The sequence below is a fragment of the Mustela lutreola genome, chromosome 4, assembly GCF_030435805.1.
Source record: "Mustela lutreola isolate mMusLut2 chromosome 4, mMusLut2.pri, whole genome shotgun sequence".
Lineage (NCBI taxonomy): Eukaryota > Metazoa > Chordata > Mammalia > Carnivora > Mustelidae > Mustela > Mustela lutreola.
Genome location: NC_081293.1, coordinates 135,882,298 through 135,902,112, shown reverse-complemented (window position 1 = coordinate 135,902,112; position 19,815 = coordinate 135,882,298). Strand labels below are relative to the sequence as shown.

Genomic DNA, 19,815 nt, shown 5'->3' with positions numbered 1-19,815 from the left:
TTACGCTATCCCTTTCAGTCCCCTTAGGTGTGGGTGCAGACACCAATTTTTGAACTTTTTGCAGAAATGTCATCTAAAGTACAGCATCTTTCACGTTACTCACTTTTCAAGTATGGATTTACGATTAGAATATTTCAGGTATTAACAAATACCTCCTTGGATACAGATTAAGACCAATTTAAACAGACACCTACACATCACACTATCTATTCTGAAGGACTTCGGGTAAATTTCACATGGTGTAAAACCTCAGTAACGAGGTCGCTAAGCAACCTTCAGTTTTCAACAATTCCATTAAAAACTATCATTTCAAGGGGAAAAGGAAGTTACAGACTAGAGAGATTTAGACTAGTAGTAACAGATGTTTTTCCCACAGAAATTTCAATAATGAAGTATTTTTTGTAAAATTGAAACAGAGTAAATTTGGTACTGGGTTACCTCTAGTTTCTCTTGAGAGTTATTGCCTCTCCTTTTACTGTCACAGCAGCAATATTAGCACCTTTATCATTTACTTCTATTGCAAATAAAACCCCAGACCACCTACGGAAACAGAACAAATACAGCAGCTTCTTTTCCAGCCCTGTTCCATCTCTTGGCATCCTTCATGATATCATCATAACAGCAGTATGTGCCCTACCTCACTGATGGTATCGTATCTACTTCACATTACCAGAATCTGGTGCTGGGAGAGAAACACTTTCAAATACTTGGTCTGATATTCAAGGTATACCATAATTTGGCCAAGCATTATCCTATAGAAAAATAATATATGTAACTTCAAATTTTCTAGTAGTCACATCTAGAAAGTAAAAAGAAATATGGGGAGCTAATTTTAATATTATATTTTATTTAATCCAATATATCCTGTAGGGGTTCAGAGCATGCTACCCCCAAATATGCCATTTTGACATAAGGATTATTGTTGCAGAAGGCCATTGGAAAAAAGGAAACATAAGAACAACTCTTGGGGATGTCCCTGCCTTTCTCTTAGAAAGGGAAGGATGATTCTTAATCATTGGAGACAAGTCTGGACTCTTAACTGCTCAGAAGCGGCACCAAAGGAATCAATACAAACACTGCTTAAAAAAAATCCTTAGCTTCCATTAGTTTCTTCATATATTTGCCTGCCCAACTCTGGAAACTCAAAGACCCTTTCCTTTGTCTTGTCACTTCTCCACCAAGTAGTTGTTCTTTGTTAAGACGCTATGTAAGTTTAAACACCTTGTCTTTGTCTTGTTAATACTCTCTTTCAGAGCCCCAGCTAATGGGCCCAAGGTGACTAGAGGAAAAAGAAAAAGAAAAAAAAAATTTGTTATAATCCAATGCCTTCTATTTTAAGAGTCAGTATTTTCTTTTCTTGAACATTCTTTCCTCTATCTTGGGTTTTGGAATCTTGCTTATCTTCCAGGTCATCTCAAAGGCAAAACAAAGCTTTTCCACCTGGACCAGACATTCTCACTCGTTTATTCTACCATGGATTGTCATAATATATGCACACATATTGTTCCTCTTTATTGTCTTCTTGAGAGGAAGTACTGAGACTTATTTTTGCTTCTCTTCTTAGGCTTATCAGATTGCCTTGTACATAGTAGGCAGTCATTAAGTATTTGTTGTGTTACAGTGAACTGCACTGAATTCCCTGCAAAGGAAAGGAACCTCTCTATTGAAAATCGAGCTACCGATAGCTCATGAAACATCTGCCATGGCAATATGTTTTCTACCTACAGGAAAACCAGCTTGCTGACTTATTCACTCTACATCCAAAACAACTGTTAATTGGATGAAAATTGCTCACATTGTGTGGTAATTCAAAAAAAGTCCTCATCATTAAGTTGATGATTATATTTTATTTCACTCTTATCACTGTGAGGCTGTGCAGGGTTCCCCATCCCCTTTAGTATATTGTCAATTAACTTGGCTAGAATATTCTCTGTCATTTCTTAGAAAACTTCCAGTTAGTCTGTGTCAGGCAGTGTGGTTGTTGAAAGGGATGGAAAGAAATAATAACTACTCTGACTACATATTTATAAAGTGCTCACATCTCCTAGGTACCGTTCTATCTAAAAAGAGAATTCGTCTGTGCTTGGAAGAATAGTGAGATAGCACTAGAGCACCGCATTTCCTCTTCCGGAATTCTGTCTTCTCTGACTAGGCTTATTTCTCTCTGCCCTGGGGCTGCAAAAATACCAACCTGCTTTCCTCATAGAGGTCCCAGAGCTGAGGGACTTTTCTTCCCTGCAAAATAGGAAAAATTACCTCATACCAATGACTCTTTACTACTAGTATTTAGAATATTACTTCCCACAGGTATTTGCACTGTATTTATTTGACAATAGAAATGAAGCCCTTGTGGGTCTCTGGCATAAAACTTGAGTCACAGTCTTCAGACTTTCTTATGTTGTATAAGGATCCATTTCTCATTCACTGGTAGTGATGAAGTTCTAGAACCTAGGTGAGGTTCGGTGGGCTGAGGTCCGGAGCCGATGACCAAGAAAGAATTCTTGAGACATCTTTGGTGCAAAATGGTGGTTTATTAAAGCACAGGGACAGGACCTGTGGGCAGGAAGAGCTGCTGCCCCGGGTTGTGAGGGATGGCAGGTTAAGTACCCTGCAGTTGGGGAGGTTTCAACGGAGTTTTCATATGCTAAAGAGGGCCTACATGGTGCCTGCCTGGATAGCCTAGCGGCTTGATCAATGTTGTCTTTAGGCCAGCCATTAACATTAAGGTAGTTGGGAGACTTTTTGGTGGGATGTCATAATCCTGCTATCATTCGTCTTTGTTAGTGAGATTTAGGACATTTGTAAGCCAAGGGAGACTCCTGTCTTGCAGGATTGTGATCCCTGCAAGTTAACTATTTGCTTACTGTTGATGGCAGTCAGGGCTGCCTGAGGAATGCTACACATTTGACTGAGGGGGAGCGGATGGAGAGGGGGTGCAAGGCGCCAGCTTTTGTTTTGTCTTCAGCCAGCCTCGTGCAACCTCAGTAGCACTGGACTTTGCAGAATATAGGATCTCCCCAGGAAGAGGCAATTACTCCATGTTAAGAATTTGGGATCTGACATGACAACCTCTGAGCTTTGTTTCTTGTGGATAATACTATTAATATTATCTATTATTTATATAGTATAATATTATACTCTATGATACACTATTATTACTAATAATATTATAATAGTATAATAATATTATACTATTAATACTATCTTGTGGATAATACTATTGAGCGCATAAAACCATTGCGAGGTTTAGATAACTACATCAAGTGCCTGATGCATAGCAAATGCTCGATAAGCATGAGATATTATCTTCCTTTGAGAAAAAGACACCCATTTACAAAATAGTAAGTACCATGCATTTTAATGCCTCCAATACCACAGACTCTATGTTGACTTTTTACATATGACCTTTCAGGTTATGACACACATACGAAATGGTAATTGTGGCAGTACAATGGGTTGAGCCGGTAGGGTTGCCCAAAGCCAAAGGCCAGCAGCCAAGGGGCTCCAGCCAATATCTTGGCATTTTTGTAATGCATTTGTGAAAGGTAGCAGAATGCACTACCTCAAAACATACCTTTTTGGCAAAAGGATTATATTGATCTGATAATTTTGAGAAACTGCAGACACAGAAGAAGCTCTGAGAGCAGAATAGAAGTTACCCTTTTGTTAAGGGAAATTTACATTAGAAACAATGTCTGTATCAGGAAAAGGGCTATTACCTGAGAGGACTTTTTCACCCAGAGACTTACGTGCATGCAGGGCAACTGGTCTTAATCCAGTATTTCCTCTTCTCACCTTCCTTTGAATTGCTCTCCCCACCTGCAAAGCCCCAGACACTTTTTCTCTAGCCTCACAGCCTTTTGAGTCTCATTTCTTTGTGGGACTTCATAATTAATTAATTTAATTAAAATTTTAAATTATTTAAAATTAATGTAATTAACTGCATAATTCATTTTAATTAAAATGTATTATGCACTTAATTAAAATTGGGTTTTTCCTTCTGTTAATCTGTTTTTTTATTACGGGGGCCTCAACGAAGAACCTTGAGGAGTAAAGGGAAAATTATCATCCCCACATTTTATTATTTCTACATTTAGGGTAACATGGTGTCTCAGAACACCAGACGGAAGTTTTGCCATGAAGTATTATTGTTCCCCCTATACACGAGAGGGGAAATTGAGACTTGGGAAAGTTAAGGCTACATAAAGCTCCTGAGTACCCAATAAATAGTGGGACTATTGTTAATAAACAGTGGTGCTGAAAGTTGGTCTTCAATAACCTTGGAATTATTGGGGCGCCTGGGTGGCTCAGTGGGTTAAGCCGCTTGCCTTCGGCTCAGGTCATGATCTCAGGGTCCTGGGATCGAGTCTCACATTGGGCTCTCTGCTGAGCAGGGAGCCTGCTTCCTTCTCTCACTCTCTATCTGCCTGCCTCTCTGCCTACTTGTGATCTCTGTCTGTCAAATAAATAAAATCTTAAAAAAAAAAATAACCTTGGAATTATTAAGTGAAGTCAACATATATAGATTAAAATGTTTGCATCAGCTACTTTTTCATTAGACTTTTTGTTTTGAGACAATGGTACATTCATATACAAATACAGGACAACATCAGAATAAAAAGGATGAGCTCAGTTTTCAAATACTCATTTCAATGTAGCTGGGGGATGTCTGTGTACAATGAGTAGGAGGATATGTGGGACAGGAGCTCTACAGAGGTCAAAGCTGCAGATAAGGATTCATCAGTCTTCCTCCCATGTGTTAGATGTGACAGGACCCTGGAGACAGAAGGGGTCCCACAGAGACTAGGAACAGAGCAAGACAAGTCACTTCTCTTAACTGCAAGTTGTGTGTAATGAAAAATCTCTAGCCCGGGGGTTGGCAGGGGCGGTAGTATGCACCACAAAGGTTAAAACATTACAGAACTTGTAAATTCAGAGTATTGCTGCTGGGATAAAGACAACCTTAAGACAGAACTACAGTGAAACACTAGCAAGTTTTCAGTGCTTTTTATTTTTTTCTTTAGCCCTAAGCCCTTTTTTAACCTTCTCCAAACATGTAAGTCATGCTCCCATTTCTGAAGAAGTCAGAAAGGCAGACATGCAATTACAGCGATATTCTGAGCAGTTGTTCAGGCATAAACAGCAGCTTCCATAGCACAGAATCTTGTAATTAGGGCACGTCCTCCCCAAAGCTCCAGAAAAAGTGGGAGCGGACCATGTAAAGCACCAAAGGATCATCACTGAAAAAATGAAAAAAGCAACATCCAAATGTAACTTTTCTTCCTTTAGCACATTCATCTTAGAATCTTCCATTTGCATATTGCTCTACCTTCTACCAAGACAAAGGTGACAGGATTGGGGGAGAGCCCTCCTGCAAATCCAAACCTAATTAGTTGTATCTGGTAGTCCCTCCTCCCCTCCATTTCTACCACCATCCCCAGGCCTCACCACAGAGGTGACTTCGTTCCTTTGTTTTCTTTAAAATGCTCTTTTGAGGTTTAGATAACTACATCAAGTGCCTGATGCATAGCAAATGCTCGAAAAAATAAAAATAAAAAAATAATAATAATAGGATTCATGAATACTGTAGTATTCATGAAAAAATAAAAATAAAAATAAAAATAAAAAAAATAATAATAGGATTCATGAATACTATAGTGAAAGCCCGGAGAAAAGGACAGCAAATTGGTTAGTAAAGAAAATGCCATAAAGTATCTACTAACTACACAAAAAATTCCATGATAAACCATAATATACTCTATGTGTCTGGGAAATGAAATCACTGATTGTCAAATATTCAAGAGAACTCACGAATTCTATCAAAGTTACACATATTTATTGAGCTGTTTCCCTTTTCTTAGATTGGAGGGAAATAAGAATTATTTATTCAAATTCTTGCAGGCATATTGATTAATGAGTGCTCTCTTTAATTGGCCAGTATCAGTCTGCTGAGGACCATGAACTTGTCCCCTTGTTAGGCTCTCGGTGAGGTCTAGGATGTGGAGAGAGGGGACTAGCTCACAAATTTAGTTTGGTGGCCCTTAGTGATACAATAGAATCCTGATTGTGATGGCATCAACATGTCTCTTACCTTTTTAAAGAATTCCACATTGGGGAGGACGTGCCCTAATTACAAGATTCTGTGCTATGGAAGCTGCTGTTTATGCCTGAAGGGACCTCAGGAAACCAGAAGAGTACATAATGTGGATTCTCCACGTTTGCTAATTCTTTTTTTTTTTTTTTTTATGGATAAAGCTATCTATAGCAGATTATTTTATGTATCACTGTTTTCAAAGAGATTGTGAGCTAGCAGCTAAGCATCCCCAGTAAACATCTGAATAAGAGACTTGTACAGGTGTAGTAAAGAAATCCAACATCCCCAGAAAATGTGCCAACTACTGCAGGAAGTCACTCTGTGCTATTCTAAAGTGTTGCTAAATATAGTTGGGCAGCAAGCCTTTGCATTAAATCAGCAGGGCTGGTTCACGGCTTAATAATGGATGAAATTCAGGAAGATATAAAGTGTCCTCCAGAAAGACCTCATCTACCTCTAGCTCATGTCTCTGCTTTTCATCTAGGCTTTTTTTTGCATTGGGAAGAATCACCTCCACTTACCAGCAAACTTAGCAGTGCTGAGAAAAGTTCCTGGCATGGAGGACCAGAGTGTTGCCCCACCATGTGGTAAAATAGTTTTTTGGGGGGGGGGCATCATGTTGAGGGCTGGTGTTGGGACTTAGTACAGACAGAAAAGGTCCTTTGCTCATCAGGGGCGGCAGAGGGGAGTGTTGGAGACAGGGAATGGTACAGAATGGAAGAAACACAAGAGCAATTCTCTGCTTTTACTGGAATGCATAGCTTCATATTGCTTCTAAATCCAGAATGGGTTTTGTAGGCTGGTTGGCTCTTGGTCTCTCCACAAATGAGACTGAGAAGGAATACCACCAGTTTCATTCATCATGCATTCAAGAAATATTTATTGCACACCTGCTATGTGTCAGGGGAGCTGGGGAGACAGCAGTGAACAAGTCAAGGAGTTCATATTCTGAGTTGGGTGGGGTGGGGAATAAACATTCTAAAGAGTAAAAAGCCAACATCCCGGTAGTACTGATCCTTCTGGTGACCTTGACCCAAGTCATCACCATTTGACATGTTTGCATGTCCTTGGCTTCCCATCCCCATGCTCTGCCAACAGTATGACAAGCCCCTCATTCTTGACTCCCTGTGCACTCAGGGTCAGCCAAGCTGTTCTCATTCTTACTCATCATCAGGGTCTCACTCTCAGCCCCATTCTCTCCTACACATTGACTGCAACAGAATTTTTTAGGACTTGACCAAGAACTGAAGCCTGAGGTTCTACTCCCCGCTTCCAATTTGAATGGAATTCCTGGCATGCATGACCAGGCCACCTGCTCAGCCCTTGTTTTGCTACAAGCCCTCACCTTTTGCATGCGTACCTCTCAGTGTTTATTTGTATGTACACTTCTCTGCCAGCTGTCATGAGTGACCAGTAGACTAACCACTCTGGTGCCCACCACCGATGCCAGTGCTGAGACCCCACAAGAACCTTCCTCCTTCCCACGCACAGCAAGCTGTGCTACCCTTGTCGGCTCTGGTAGGTGTGGTGCCTCCAGACGACACTCAGCTCTTTTGGAACTATTCTTGTGGACACTGCCCTTTTTTAAAACAACAGAATAACCAGCTCTCTGAGACTTGGGCTTAGACACCCCAAGAAGGATGGAGGAGAGGAAGTGAAAGCCCCCAGCCCCTGCCCTTGCCATGAGCCCCCTGGATAAGCTTGAGGGTGCACCTGGAGTTGGAGCATTTGTCAAGTGAAGGAGCAGGAGGCTGGCTGAGGACAAAGCAAAGGCTGGCGCCTTGCACCCCCCCCTTCACCCGCTCCCCTCCATATGTGTAGCATTCCTCAGGCACCCCTGACTGCCATAAAACGATAGTTAACTTGCAGAGATCACAGTCCTGCAAGGTAGGAGTCTCCCTTGGTTTGCAAATGTCCTTGAGATTTACAACAAAGAAGTTACCTTATCAATAGCCCAATTTCCAGGGACACAGAACTCAGTTCCTCAAGCCCTAATGTCACCCTCCCCTCCATGAAAAACGGAAGGAGGCGGAGGTAGAAGGAAAAGTAAATAAAGTTAAATTCCTTCTAAACCTAAATCTCATTAACAAGGTTGCTTGATAGCAGGAATGTAACATTTCACCAGGAGACTCCCAATTGTCATTATGTTAGCGCCTCATTAGAGGGAAAGTGGCCTTGGCTTGATAGTAACCAGGCCTTCAATATCCTGATAGTGTTTTTTTTTCCACATGCGTGGGCTAACCGGCCAGTTCTGCTTCTGTAAGATTGCTTTGTCTGCTTTCCCGCGCGGGTCGCGCGCGGGTCCCCTGACCCAATCCACTGACGCCAAGAATGCCTGTTCAAACTATCAATCAATCAGCTCAGCCCCACCTGAAACTTGTTTGTATCTGTCTATAAAAATCCTGCACCGACCCAGCTCTGGACCTCTCGGCGTTATCGGCAACGAGCGCTGCAGAAGTCCAGGTTCAAACCTGCAATGAACAACCCTTGCTGATTAGCTTTGACTCACGTCTCTGGTGGTCTTTTAAGGTGGGGGTAATATTCAATTGGCATTTCACAAGCACTTCCCTGTCATATCTCTAATTTGTCACTACCATCTGATGATATTGTTCAGGCATCATATGTCATTATAAGGATCATCACTATTTGCATACAAGATAGTTTTATCCCAGGTAAAAGCAAGTGCTTGGTGTTGGTCGATGACCAGCTCTGTTCAGTGTTGTCTAACAAATGATAACATCTGTGAGGAAAAGGTTTCCTATCAGAGGCAGGTTTGAGACTTGTCTCAGGTCTCACCTCTTCCCACTCTCTTCCTTCTTTTCTCCACTCAATAATTTGATATTTCCTGATCTGCAAGAGAGTTAGGGTAGAAACCATGTCCTAAAGGGTCATAAATTAAACCAGAGGCATGACCTCTGAGAATCAGACCTTCCAATCACTTTGATCTCATGGGGAGATCAGACACAGATTCATGAAAAGGAGTCATAGAAAGCAATGTAACAACGGAATGCAAATTAAAATCATACTAGCTTGCCTATAAATTCTAGAGTGACCTGGACTAGAGATGCAATATAGAGATGACAGTAAAAGAAGGCTTGTTGGAAAAAAGACTTCTCCCAAGATCGTGGATATGGTGCCTGCTGGCAGTCTGCACCACAGTGGCCGCCAGATAGAGGGAACACTGGCCAGGGATGATAGGGTGGAAAAATCCAATGTCTGTGATAAGCTGTCAGACAGTCATTAGCATTCTCTTGACCAAAGAGGAGTTTAGATTTGAAGGTCTCGCCTGATCAAACACACTTTCTGTGTAATGAAGTATTGAGCCAACCCTTGGAATAAAAACCTAAAGGTCTCCTTGAAACTACACTGCTATTTGGAACACGTTCATCTTCTGCTAATGGGATCATATGGCCATCAGGTCCATTTCTTTCTTAAATTTCAGTTATTAAAATAGAAGAAAATGACTTACTTTATTTAAGGTAGAACTGATATCTGATCCATGTTGTTTCTTCCAAACGTGGTAACAAGAGTGTTGGTACTTCTGATGTAATAAACAGTACTTAAGTTGAACTAATACATTTCTGAATAACAAACTATTAGAAGGGGCACCTGGGTGGCTCAGTCATTAAGCTTCTGCCTTCCGCTCACGTCATGATCCCAGAGTCCTGGGATGGAGCCTCACATTGGGCTCTCTGCTCAGTGGGGAGCCTGCTTCTCCCTATCTCTCTGCCTACTTGTGATCTCTCTCTCTGTCAAATAAATAAAATCTTAAAAAAAAATGTAAGTCTGAAAGAGTTTTAATAGAATTTTTTTTCTTTTTTCTAATAAGTTCCTTTTTCTTACTTATACTCTATACGTTTAAGTATATAGTATATATATTTATTATACACACACACACATACACTTTAAATGAGTTTACTTTTCATTCAAAGAACAGAAATACCACTTTTTCAGTTTGTTGCCCAAATTTTAGAAGGCATAATCTTTTTACTACATATTAGTGTTAACACATACCTACTCAAATTTCTAAAGAAAGTCACTTCGAAGTGTGTCCTGTGTTCATACTTGCCACATTATAAAAAATAAACACCAAATTTACGTAATGTAGGTTGAATGAATCTATGCAACGGCATGATTCAGTGATCAGAACAACTGGGCTGCCATCCCATTCTTAGATTCTCAGGAGTCTGTAATTAATTCTCTATAACTCATCTTGGGTATATATCACAGAGAGTTTAAGGAAACCTGAGGGTGAATCGCATTTTTGGAGATGTTTGTTTCTTATTCAGCTAAGAGCTTCATTTCTGAGAGGTTACACCTAAACTCCAAAAGCTGCAATGAGAAGGGAACCTAATTTTGGAGACTGTGATTGCTGGGATATGTATATTTCCTGAGCTCAAAGTCCTAGAGGGGATGCCTGGTTGGCTCAGTCAGTTAAGCATCACACTCTTTTTGATTTTGGCTCAGGTCACGATCTCAGGGTCTGGAGATAGAGCCCCAGGTCAGGGTCTGCTCTCAGCGGGGAGTCCACTTGGGATTCTCTCCCTCTCTCTCTCTCTGCCCCTCCTCCCATTCTGACTCTCTCTCCCCCCAACCTCTAAAATCAATCAATCAATCAATGGGGGGGGGGGAGTTCCAGAGGATTATCAGATTTAGGCTCCTCAAAAACACTCAAGAAAGTACTATTCAAGGGGAAAACCTCAAACCTTGTACTGAAAAAGCAGGAAACACTGGCAGGCTCTGGTTGTATGCAAAATTTTGGCAGCAAAACCAACTCTGAACCTAGATAATCTTCCCAATTGCATAACTCTAGCCAGTGTATGCTTTAGGAACATAACTATACATATGTGTATTTTCCACACTCCCTGCATCTTCTCATGGTAGAGACCTTGAAAATGGCTCTGGTGTTCCAGTGGCACATGAGAAGTAACAATAACTGGAGAAGAAGAAGGATAGAAAAGGAAAGAGATAGGCTGGGATGTCAGGTGTATGTTCCACCATTTTCATTTGAGCCCCATTACTACTGAAGAAGGGAAAGGAGCTGCCCTGGGCAGATGGATGTACAAGGAATGCTAAGTGGAAATACACTGGCAGGAAGGGGAAACAATACTGAGCTAATACATTAGATGTGGAAAGCTCAATAAAAGTTCAGACACATTGAGCTTTCAAGATCTAATAGCTCGTGATAAGAATGACTACTTGAAATGATTTTATATTCAAGGTGTATTCTTAACTATTTACACTGTCATTACATTTGTTTTATATCAGTAAGAGTGATTATGTAATGCCCAGTTTTTTGAATTGCTCCTTAACACATATAACATTGTATCAAATCATATAAGACATGGTTTAAAACAAAAGGCAAGTGGATGTCTTCATTAAGTTTCAGTTACCTTTAGATCAGGGCATTGGGCTTTGCAATGACTTGCTGCTATTGGAACATAAGCTCCAGATCTTTCTATTGGAACATAAGCTCCAGATCTTTGGAAACTCATACTTTTATATTGAACCCTGTCCTTAACTTGTTGGCAACTGGCACTCTTTTGCTCTCAGATTATGTTCTTTTTTTTTTTTTTTTAAAGGTTTTTATTTATTTATTTATTTGACAGGCAGAGATCACAAGTAGGCTGAGAGGCAGGCAGAGAGAGAGGAGGAAGCTGGCTCCCCGCTGAGCAGAGAGCCCGATGCGGGGCTCGATCCCAGGACCCTGGGATCATGACCCGAGCTGAAGGCAGAGGCTTTAACCCACTGAGCCACCCAGGCGCCCCTCAGATTATGTTCTTATACCATGAATTACAAACCTCTGAAAGAGGATATACATTTTAGATAATTATAACTATAGAATGAAATATAATTAGTGTTATAATCTTAAATTAATAAGAACACATTAACATTTTGGTCCTATAAAAACAATATATTCTATAGCTTTAAAAAATAAAGATTTTTTACTTAAAAGTAACTATATTGGTGTCATTATCAGTTTCTAGACTTCTGTGAACGGAAGGTATATGCAAAAGGACCTCCAAAGGCTGAAGAAATTCTAAGGTTGGAAAAAAGGTCAAGTCCAGCTTGACAAGAAATGGTTTATTAAGGTGACATATACAGAAGCATGTCTTAGGCTGCCACAAACCGAGTGGATCTTCACAACCCCACCTCTGGTAAAACCTGCTTTTATAGCCCTATAGGCTGGAAAGTACATGCTAGGAGACCATCCAGGAAGGGAATGTTTGAGAACAGGTATGTGTCATTGTTCTTTCTCCAGGGCAGACCAAAGATGTTATGCCCTGAGGATGTACTTACGAAGAATGTGTTCAAAAAGGCTCCAGGTCACAAAGTGATTATCATGATGGATTTGTCTAAGATGGTGTGATTCACACAAGACCTTTTTTGATGTATAAAAGTAGAAAAATCTCTCACAAATCTCTACTGCTGCTCTTGCCATTTGTAGGATATCACCAGAAATTAGCTTTTTTGGCTAAAACATATTTATTGTGTCATATTGCAATAAGATTATGGTTTATATAGATAATTATCATTGATGGAATTGAGGGTTTTCTTAAATGGCCCCAGATATCCTTCTTTTCTTGTTTTTCTTTTTTCTACAAAAATCTCCAATGGAAAAATATCCATGGAAAAAATCACTCACTTGTTACAAATATGTTGTCACGTTAGTTGTGATGGTCAATCCTTCATTTTCTAAAATGGTGCAAGAAAAATAAAGTCATTTTGACATGCTTTATCCCAACCAGTAATTTCCTGTGAAAGCAAATAATTTCTGGCTATGCCATTTTTTTGTTAGATCATTATTTAGAGGAATTATTTGTTTTCATTTTCATGTTTGAGTACTGTTGCTATATAGGCTAGGTGAAGGATAAACTTTCTGATTTTTAAATTGTCAACTAAAGTATTATTTGGTGCACATAAACACATATTTCTCATGGCTCAAAAGCAAATATAGTAGGGTTGCAGATTTAACTTTAAATTAAATCTACTACAACTGAGATTTGTTCTTTTATTTTTACTGATTTTTTAAATTAAATTTGTTTATTTGGCACACACACACACACAGACACACACACACACACACACACAGCATGCAAGCACAAGCAGGAGAGCAGCAGAGGGAGAAGCATGCTCCCTACTGACCAGAGAGCCAAATGTGGTGCTCCATCCCAGGACCCCAGGATCATGACCTGAGCTAAGGCAGAAGCTTAACTGACTGAGCCACCCAGGCACCCCATGTTCCTTTATTTTTATCCATAAATATTGTGGGCTTCCCCTGACTTCTAGTAGTCGTGGTGGTAGTTGTTGGGAGGGGAGAATTATTAACTTTTAGCCCTTATCTGTGTGAAATCTTAGTTCAAATGAATAAAGGAAACAATCCCTTTAAATAATGCTCAGCTTTGGGGAAAAAGAAAAAAACAAAAACAAAGAGTTTATGTGATCTCTTATATTGTGTGTCCCTCTAAATCCTCTCCAAAATGGCTTCTGTGGATATGGATGTGTTTTTCATGATCCTGGGACAGTAGTCTTTGGGGTGATGGACCCATTCCCTTGGTTGGTTCTTGCCCAGTTAATACCTGTGGCTCATTGTGGGGCTATGGAGCAGCATAGAGTGCCCCCAAAGTTCTTATGGGTGCCGATTTGGCATTATCTCCATGCTCCTCTCCGCTTCCCATACAAGTTTTCACTTTTTCATATTCTTTTGGGCCTCTTCTTCAATGCCAATGGTTGGGAATGATTAGAGCAATCTCCAAGGTCTTCATGTGGTTAAAGGTCATCTGAAAGATCCATAGCCACTCTTTCATCTTGTCTCCCCTTTACTGACTCAGTCCCACTTTGGGTTTCTCAGGGCCTACCAACACTTCTGAGTCCCTGGCCTGGAGACTTGTTCTGTAACCCTCTCTACAGAACACCCAACCCTATGAGAGCAACCCCCACTGAGACTCTCTCCACCCCCATCTCCGCAACTACAGGATCTTATATATACACCACATGGGAATCAAGGCTTCTTGGGGGAAACCACAACATCCTCCTGACCTGCACAGCTAAATGATGTGAGTTTTCTCCAGGTTGGTGCAGAGCAGTCTGCGAGGCAATCCCTCTCAGAGTTTCAAGTGAAGAGTTGGAGCAAGAATCCCTCTGCCCCCCTCCTTCTGAGTTTCCCTTGCTCATCAAGCTGGGGTGGGGGACATATGTCGGATGTACTTTGCTGTCTTAGTTTTCCTTCTCCATCCTACTTCCCTCTTTCTACCATCCCCTGGAAAGAAGGATGGTGGGCTGCCTTCCACTTCATGATGTTGTATCTTCTTTTGTGTAGCAGCAGGTCTTGGAGCTTTGCTGTCAGGAAGCAAAGGTTTCTTCTCTAGCCCACAGAACTCTATAAACTGGATCATCCAGGCTGAGATGGTGACATGTTAAAGATGAAAGATAATAGTATTTGGAAAATCCTCTCTCAAGGCAATAACCTGACTTGGAAGTCCTTTTTAATTTTTTTCTGCATAATCTTATTTCTTATGCTGGAATCTGAATAATACAATTTTTTTTTGCATTCTTTCTTACTATAAATCCCTATCTCCACCCCACTGCATCCTACCCCTCCCCAGCCCTTCAATTAGATGGACATTCAGGCCAGCTGGATGAAGACCACCCTCTCAGAGAGACAAAGAAACACATTACTAATTTTCATAATTTTACCCTGTTACAAAATAAATATACTACCATTAGAAGTCATGTCCTACACAGAAAGAGATGATGTATCAGCTACCAATTCCTTAACAAAAATCATGGAAGACACAAAGATTTGGTTTTTATCTCCTGGTGGAGATTTTGTTACTATATAAAGACTGAGCATTTTTGTTCTTGTAAACAAATTTCTTGCAGCAACTGCATGATAGTGAATTATACAAACAGCTACTCCTTTCTGTGACTAGGCAGAAAAGCTTGACAGTTTATCCAGCCTAGGAAGGGGAACTATCAGTGCAAATTGATCCACACACATGAAGTGTTAGCTTATAGTTCAAAAAGAAATCTTGGATGAGATTGGACATATTGATTCCTTTCATAGTTAACTGAAGCAGGACACAAAAGAAGATTTCATTTATACTCTCTCCCTTAAATACTGCAAAGATACCAAGAGCCAACTACAACCATTATTATCACATGGCTTGCCAACTAATATCTGCTTTAAGCAGGAGGATAGATTTTGCATTTTCTATAACTTACTTCCAACATTTCTAATGAATAGAAATTCACCCACTACAAGAGCTTCTTTTCCTTGGCATATGAATTTGATACTTATTAGGATGTTTGTCTGTGTCCAGAACTCCTCAAGTCACACAGACTCACATGTCCTCAAGGTTGTGCTATGATCAAATCATTCCCTTGTATATGCATGATAACAAAGTGTATCTTCTCACATTAAAAAAAAAAAAAAAAAACTTCAGGAGCGGCGGCTACCCGAGCTGCGCCCAGCAACGTGCTCCTTCCCGCTCCCCCACATCAGCCTCGGCCCTCTCACCGGCTGTAGAAAATGGTGAAAGAAACCACTTATTATGATGTTTTGGGGGTCAAACCCAATGCCACCCAAGAAGAACTGAAAAAGGCCTACTGGAAACTGGCCTTGAGGTACCACCCTGATAAGAATCCAAATGAAGGAGAGAAGTTTAAACAGATTTCTCAAGCTTATGAAGTACTGTCTGATGCAAAGAAAAGGGAATTATATGACAAAGGAGGTGAACAGGCAATTAAAGAAGGTGGAGCTGGTAGTGGTTTTGGCTCCCCCATGGACATCTTTGATATGTTTTTTGGAGGAGGAGGAAGAATGCAGAGAGAAAGGAGAGGTAAAAATGTTGTGCATCAGCTCTCAGTAACCTTAGAAGATTTATATAATGGTGCAACAAGAAAACTAGCTCTGCAAAAGAATGTGATTTGCGATAAATGTGAAGGCCAAGGTGGTAAGAAAGGAGCAGTTGAGTGTTGTCCTAATTGCTGAGGTACTGGAATGCAAATAAGAATTCATCAGATAGGACCTGGAATGGTTCAGCAAAATCAGTCTGTGTGCATAGAATGCCAGGGCCATGGGGAATGGATCATTCCTAAAGATAGATGTAAAAGCTGCAATGGAAGGAAGATAGTTCTAGAGAAGAAGATTCTAGAAGTTCATATTGACAAAGGCATGAAAGATGGCCAGAAGATAACATTCCATGGTGAAGGAGACCAAGAACCAGAACTGGAACCAAAAGATATTATCATTGTTTTAGATCAGAAGGACCACGCTGTTTTTACTCGGCAAGGAGAAGACCTTTTCATGTGTATGGACATACAGCTGTTGAAGCACTGTGCGGTTTTCAAAAGCCAATATCTACTCTTGACAACCGAACCATTGTCATCACCTCTCATCCAGGTCAAATTGTCAAGCATGGAGATATCAAGTGTGTGCTAAATGAAGGCATGCCAATTTATCGTAGGCCATATGAGAAGGGTCACCTCATCATCGAATTTAAGGTAAACTTTCCTGAGAATGGCTTTCTGTCTCCTGATAAACTCTCTTTGCTGGAAAAACTCCTACCTGAGAGGAAGGAAGTAGAAGAGACTGATGAAATGGACCAGGTAGAACTGGTGGACTTTGATCCAAATCAGGAAAGGCAGCGCCATTACAATGGGGAAGCATATGAAGATGATGAACATCATCCCAGGGGTGGTGTTCAGTGTCAGACCTCTTAATGGGGCCAGTGAATAACACTGCTGGCATTTTATGTGCAGTAGTGAATGAGTGAAGGACTATAATCATAGCTCACTACTTGCTATTGGTTTTGTTTTAATATTCAACTATAGTAGGGTTTTAAAAGTTAAATGAAGAATAAACTCAAATATAAAAGCTCAAAAAAAAATCTTCATTTTCAATGTTTGAAGTAACAAGGTACATAGTAACATGGTGGTTATTCAGATCCATTTCTCTTTAGTCTACAAGTAAAGATGAATGAGATTTCTGGTTTTGTTGTGTGTGTGGGGGTGTGTGTGTGTCCATATAACATGGCACAAAAACCTGACAAAGATAAGAAATTTGACTATGGAATAAACTACCATCAACATATTAACAGTTAATGGCCAACTACTCAGGCAAACTTATCTATGCTGCTGTCATGTCATTATCTACACATGCATCAAGAAAGACCCCAAAATGTTGCAAGACAGGTGGAGCCACAACCCAACAGCTCTATATAATAGGATCAACTCACTGACACACACATTCTTACTGGCAATTGCAAATAATAGCAGGGAGTAGTGCTTGACTCAGTTATGTGTAGTGGTGAATTGGCCATTAGCAAAATATGGGGCCAACAAATTCTACTGCGATGGCTCAATCTGTATTTTTGGTGAAATCAGGCATTTCAGGCATGTCTCCCTCTTCCAGGAAGGGAAGAGCTCCAACAAACAGCCTCTAATGTAGAGGATTGAAATGTAAACCTAACATCAAGACATGGTATAGGTTCTATATATGACATCCCAGGTAATAGTTGGAAATACAAATCAAGATCTATGAGTATGTGGTTAATCTCTTAATTTTTATCTCCAACATTTTTTTTAAAAGATTTTGTTTATTTATTTGTCAGAGAGAGAGAGAGCGAGCACAGGCAGACGGGGTGACAGGCAGAGGCAGAGGGAGAAGCAGGCTCCCTGCCGAGCAAGGAGCTCAATGCGGGACTCGATCCCAGGACGCTGGGACCCCGACCTGAGCCGAAGGCAGCTGCTTAACCAACTGAGCCACCCAGGCGTCCCTCCAGCTATTTTTCAACAGTGGTTTTTGGTGAGGCTGAGTTTTGCATGGAGAAAGGGTGGAGGAGGTGGGAGGTTGGTGAGCAGTACCCAACTCAAGTCTCAATCCTTTACACCCCAAGAGCAAAACAATAAGCATTCCGTTAACTGAACCCTGAACTGATACTTGGTATTTTGATGAACATCTAGTGTTACTCCAGAATGGTCCCAGAGGCCTTGGCTCTTATGTTGAACAGTCTAACGAAGTATTCCATACATAAACATACTCTCCCTGAGGTGAGTTTTGGTTAACATGGTTTTATGAATCTTATTATGTCCAGAAAGGTTTTGGTGCCCCTACTAGATGCCCTTTGGCCTTCTTAATCTGGCTCTGAAGACAGACCCTAGAAAAGTTTTCTCCTCTCTCTGGGTGGCCATGTGTTAGTGGAGTTTATTGAGGAAAAAAAAAAATGTAGTTCATCACCCTACGAAAGGCTAGAACGCCTTATAACTGATAGTCCATGGAACTATGGAGAGCATAAAGGAGATGTGAGGCTCATACCACCATAGAATCAGGGACTCATAGATAAGAAATGGAGATAGAGGGCCTATATCTTTCCTTCTTTCTCCTCTCCTGTTCCCTCCCTCCCACCCTCTCTCCCTTTTCTTTCCTTCCTTCCCCTTCCTTCCTTTTCTTCCTTTCCTTTCTTTTTTCTTTTTTTTTTTCCTTCTTCCTTCCTCTATCTCCCTCCATTCCATTCCATTCCATTCCATTCCATTCCATTCCTTCCTTTCTCTTTTCTTTTCTTCCTTCCTTCCTTTCCCTCCCTCCCTCTGTTCATTCCTTCATCCCTCTTTCTTTCTTTCTTTCTAATATAAGTAGATGTCTTTGCAATTTGATGATTCACAGAGACTGAGCAAAATGTTATAATCACTTACAATGGCAAGTAAGATCCTTGGGTCCCATTTTCTGAAGAAATAAAATTCCAGTCACATGGATGAGGGCTGAGATGACTTAGCTTAGTGATACAACTTAGGGATAAAAGAATTAAGTTTTCATATGTCCAGGAGACTGTGCTAAGGAACTTACACACATGCTCATGATATAACTTATTCCTGTTTTATAGATGAGGAAAGTGAGGTTCAAAACTTTCCATAAACTTAAGTTTAAACTTAAACTTTCCCTGCTGGAAAGAGGCAGAGCTGGGATTCATATCCAAGAAAATGACCTACTCTCAACCTCATTAGTAAATTGGGACAATTAAACCTAACTTGCAGAGTGACTGTACCATAGGTAAATAAATAAATGGCAGGCAACTGACATCTAGTACTAGGTACTGAACCACATAAAGAAACATATAGAATCTATTATTTACTTTTTCCTACAATGTCTTCTCTGTAGACTGAGTTATGGCTTCTTTCCACTTCTTTTCCAAACTATGGATTAAAACTCATTTAATATTCTCTCTCCATTTGTTTTTATTCTCCTTTTAAGAGAGTGTTTTCTCCACTATCCTGTACCTCCTCCCATCACTTAATTTTTTAAATCAAAGCAAGTTAAGGGAGATGTGTATTTTTCCTGCATTTTCTTTTCCTCTAGAATTTTGCACCATGCATATGTATTAACTCTTCAAAAGGTAAAAATATTTTTAAAATTACATAAGAAAGGCTTGTTGGAACATACATAACTATCATACCTCATCAATTAAGTGATTTTCATGTCACATTTCTAATCAAAATGCTATCCTGGAATTTAAGTGTAGGGTTGGTAAGTTCCTTTGCAGTTAGGCATATGCTTTAACATACCTAGTACTTAAGGAGTTATATTTTTATCCAGAAAGTATTTATAAAATAGAGTATCACCAACACATAAATATCTCTGGAAACACTGACAGGCACCCCAAAAAGCCCAGAGTAGACATGCAGACCTGAAAAGACTTGCAGGCATCAAGATAAACTTCTAA

The 19,815-nt window shown here is 40.3% G+C and overlaps 1 pseudogene; it reads left to right on the top strand.

Moving 5' to 3' along the window:
* Nucleotides 1-15,547: 15,547 nt before the first annotated feature.
* LOC131829423 (dnaJ homolog subfamily A member 1-like) lies at nt 15,548-16,902 on the top strand (annotated as a pseudogene).
* Nucleotides 16,903-19,815: the final 2,913 nt, after the last annotated feature.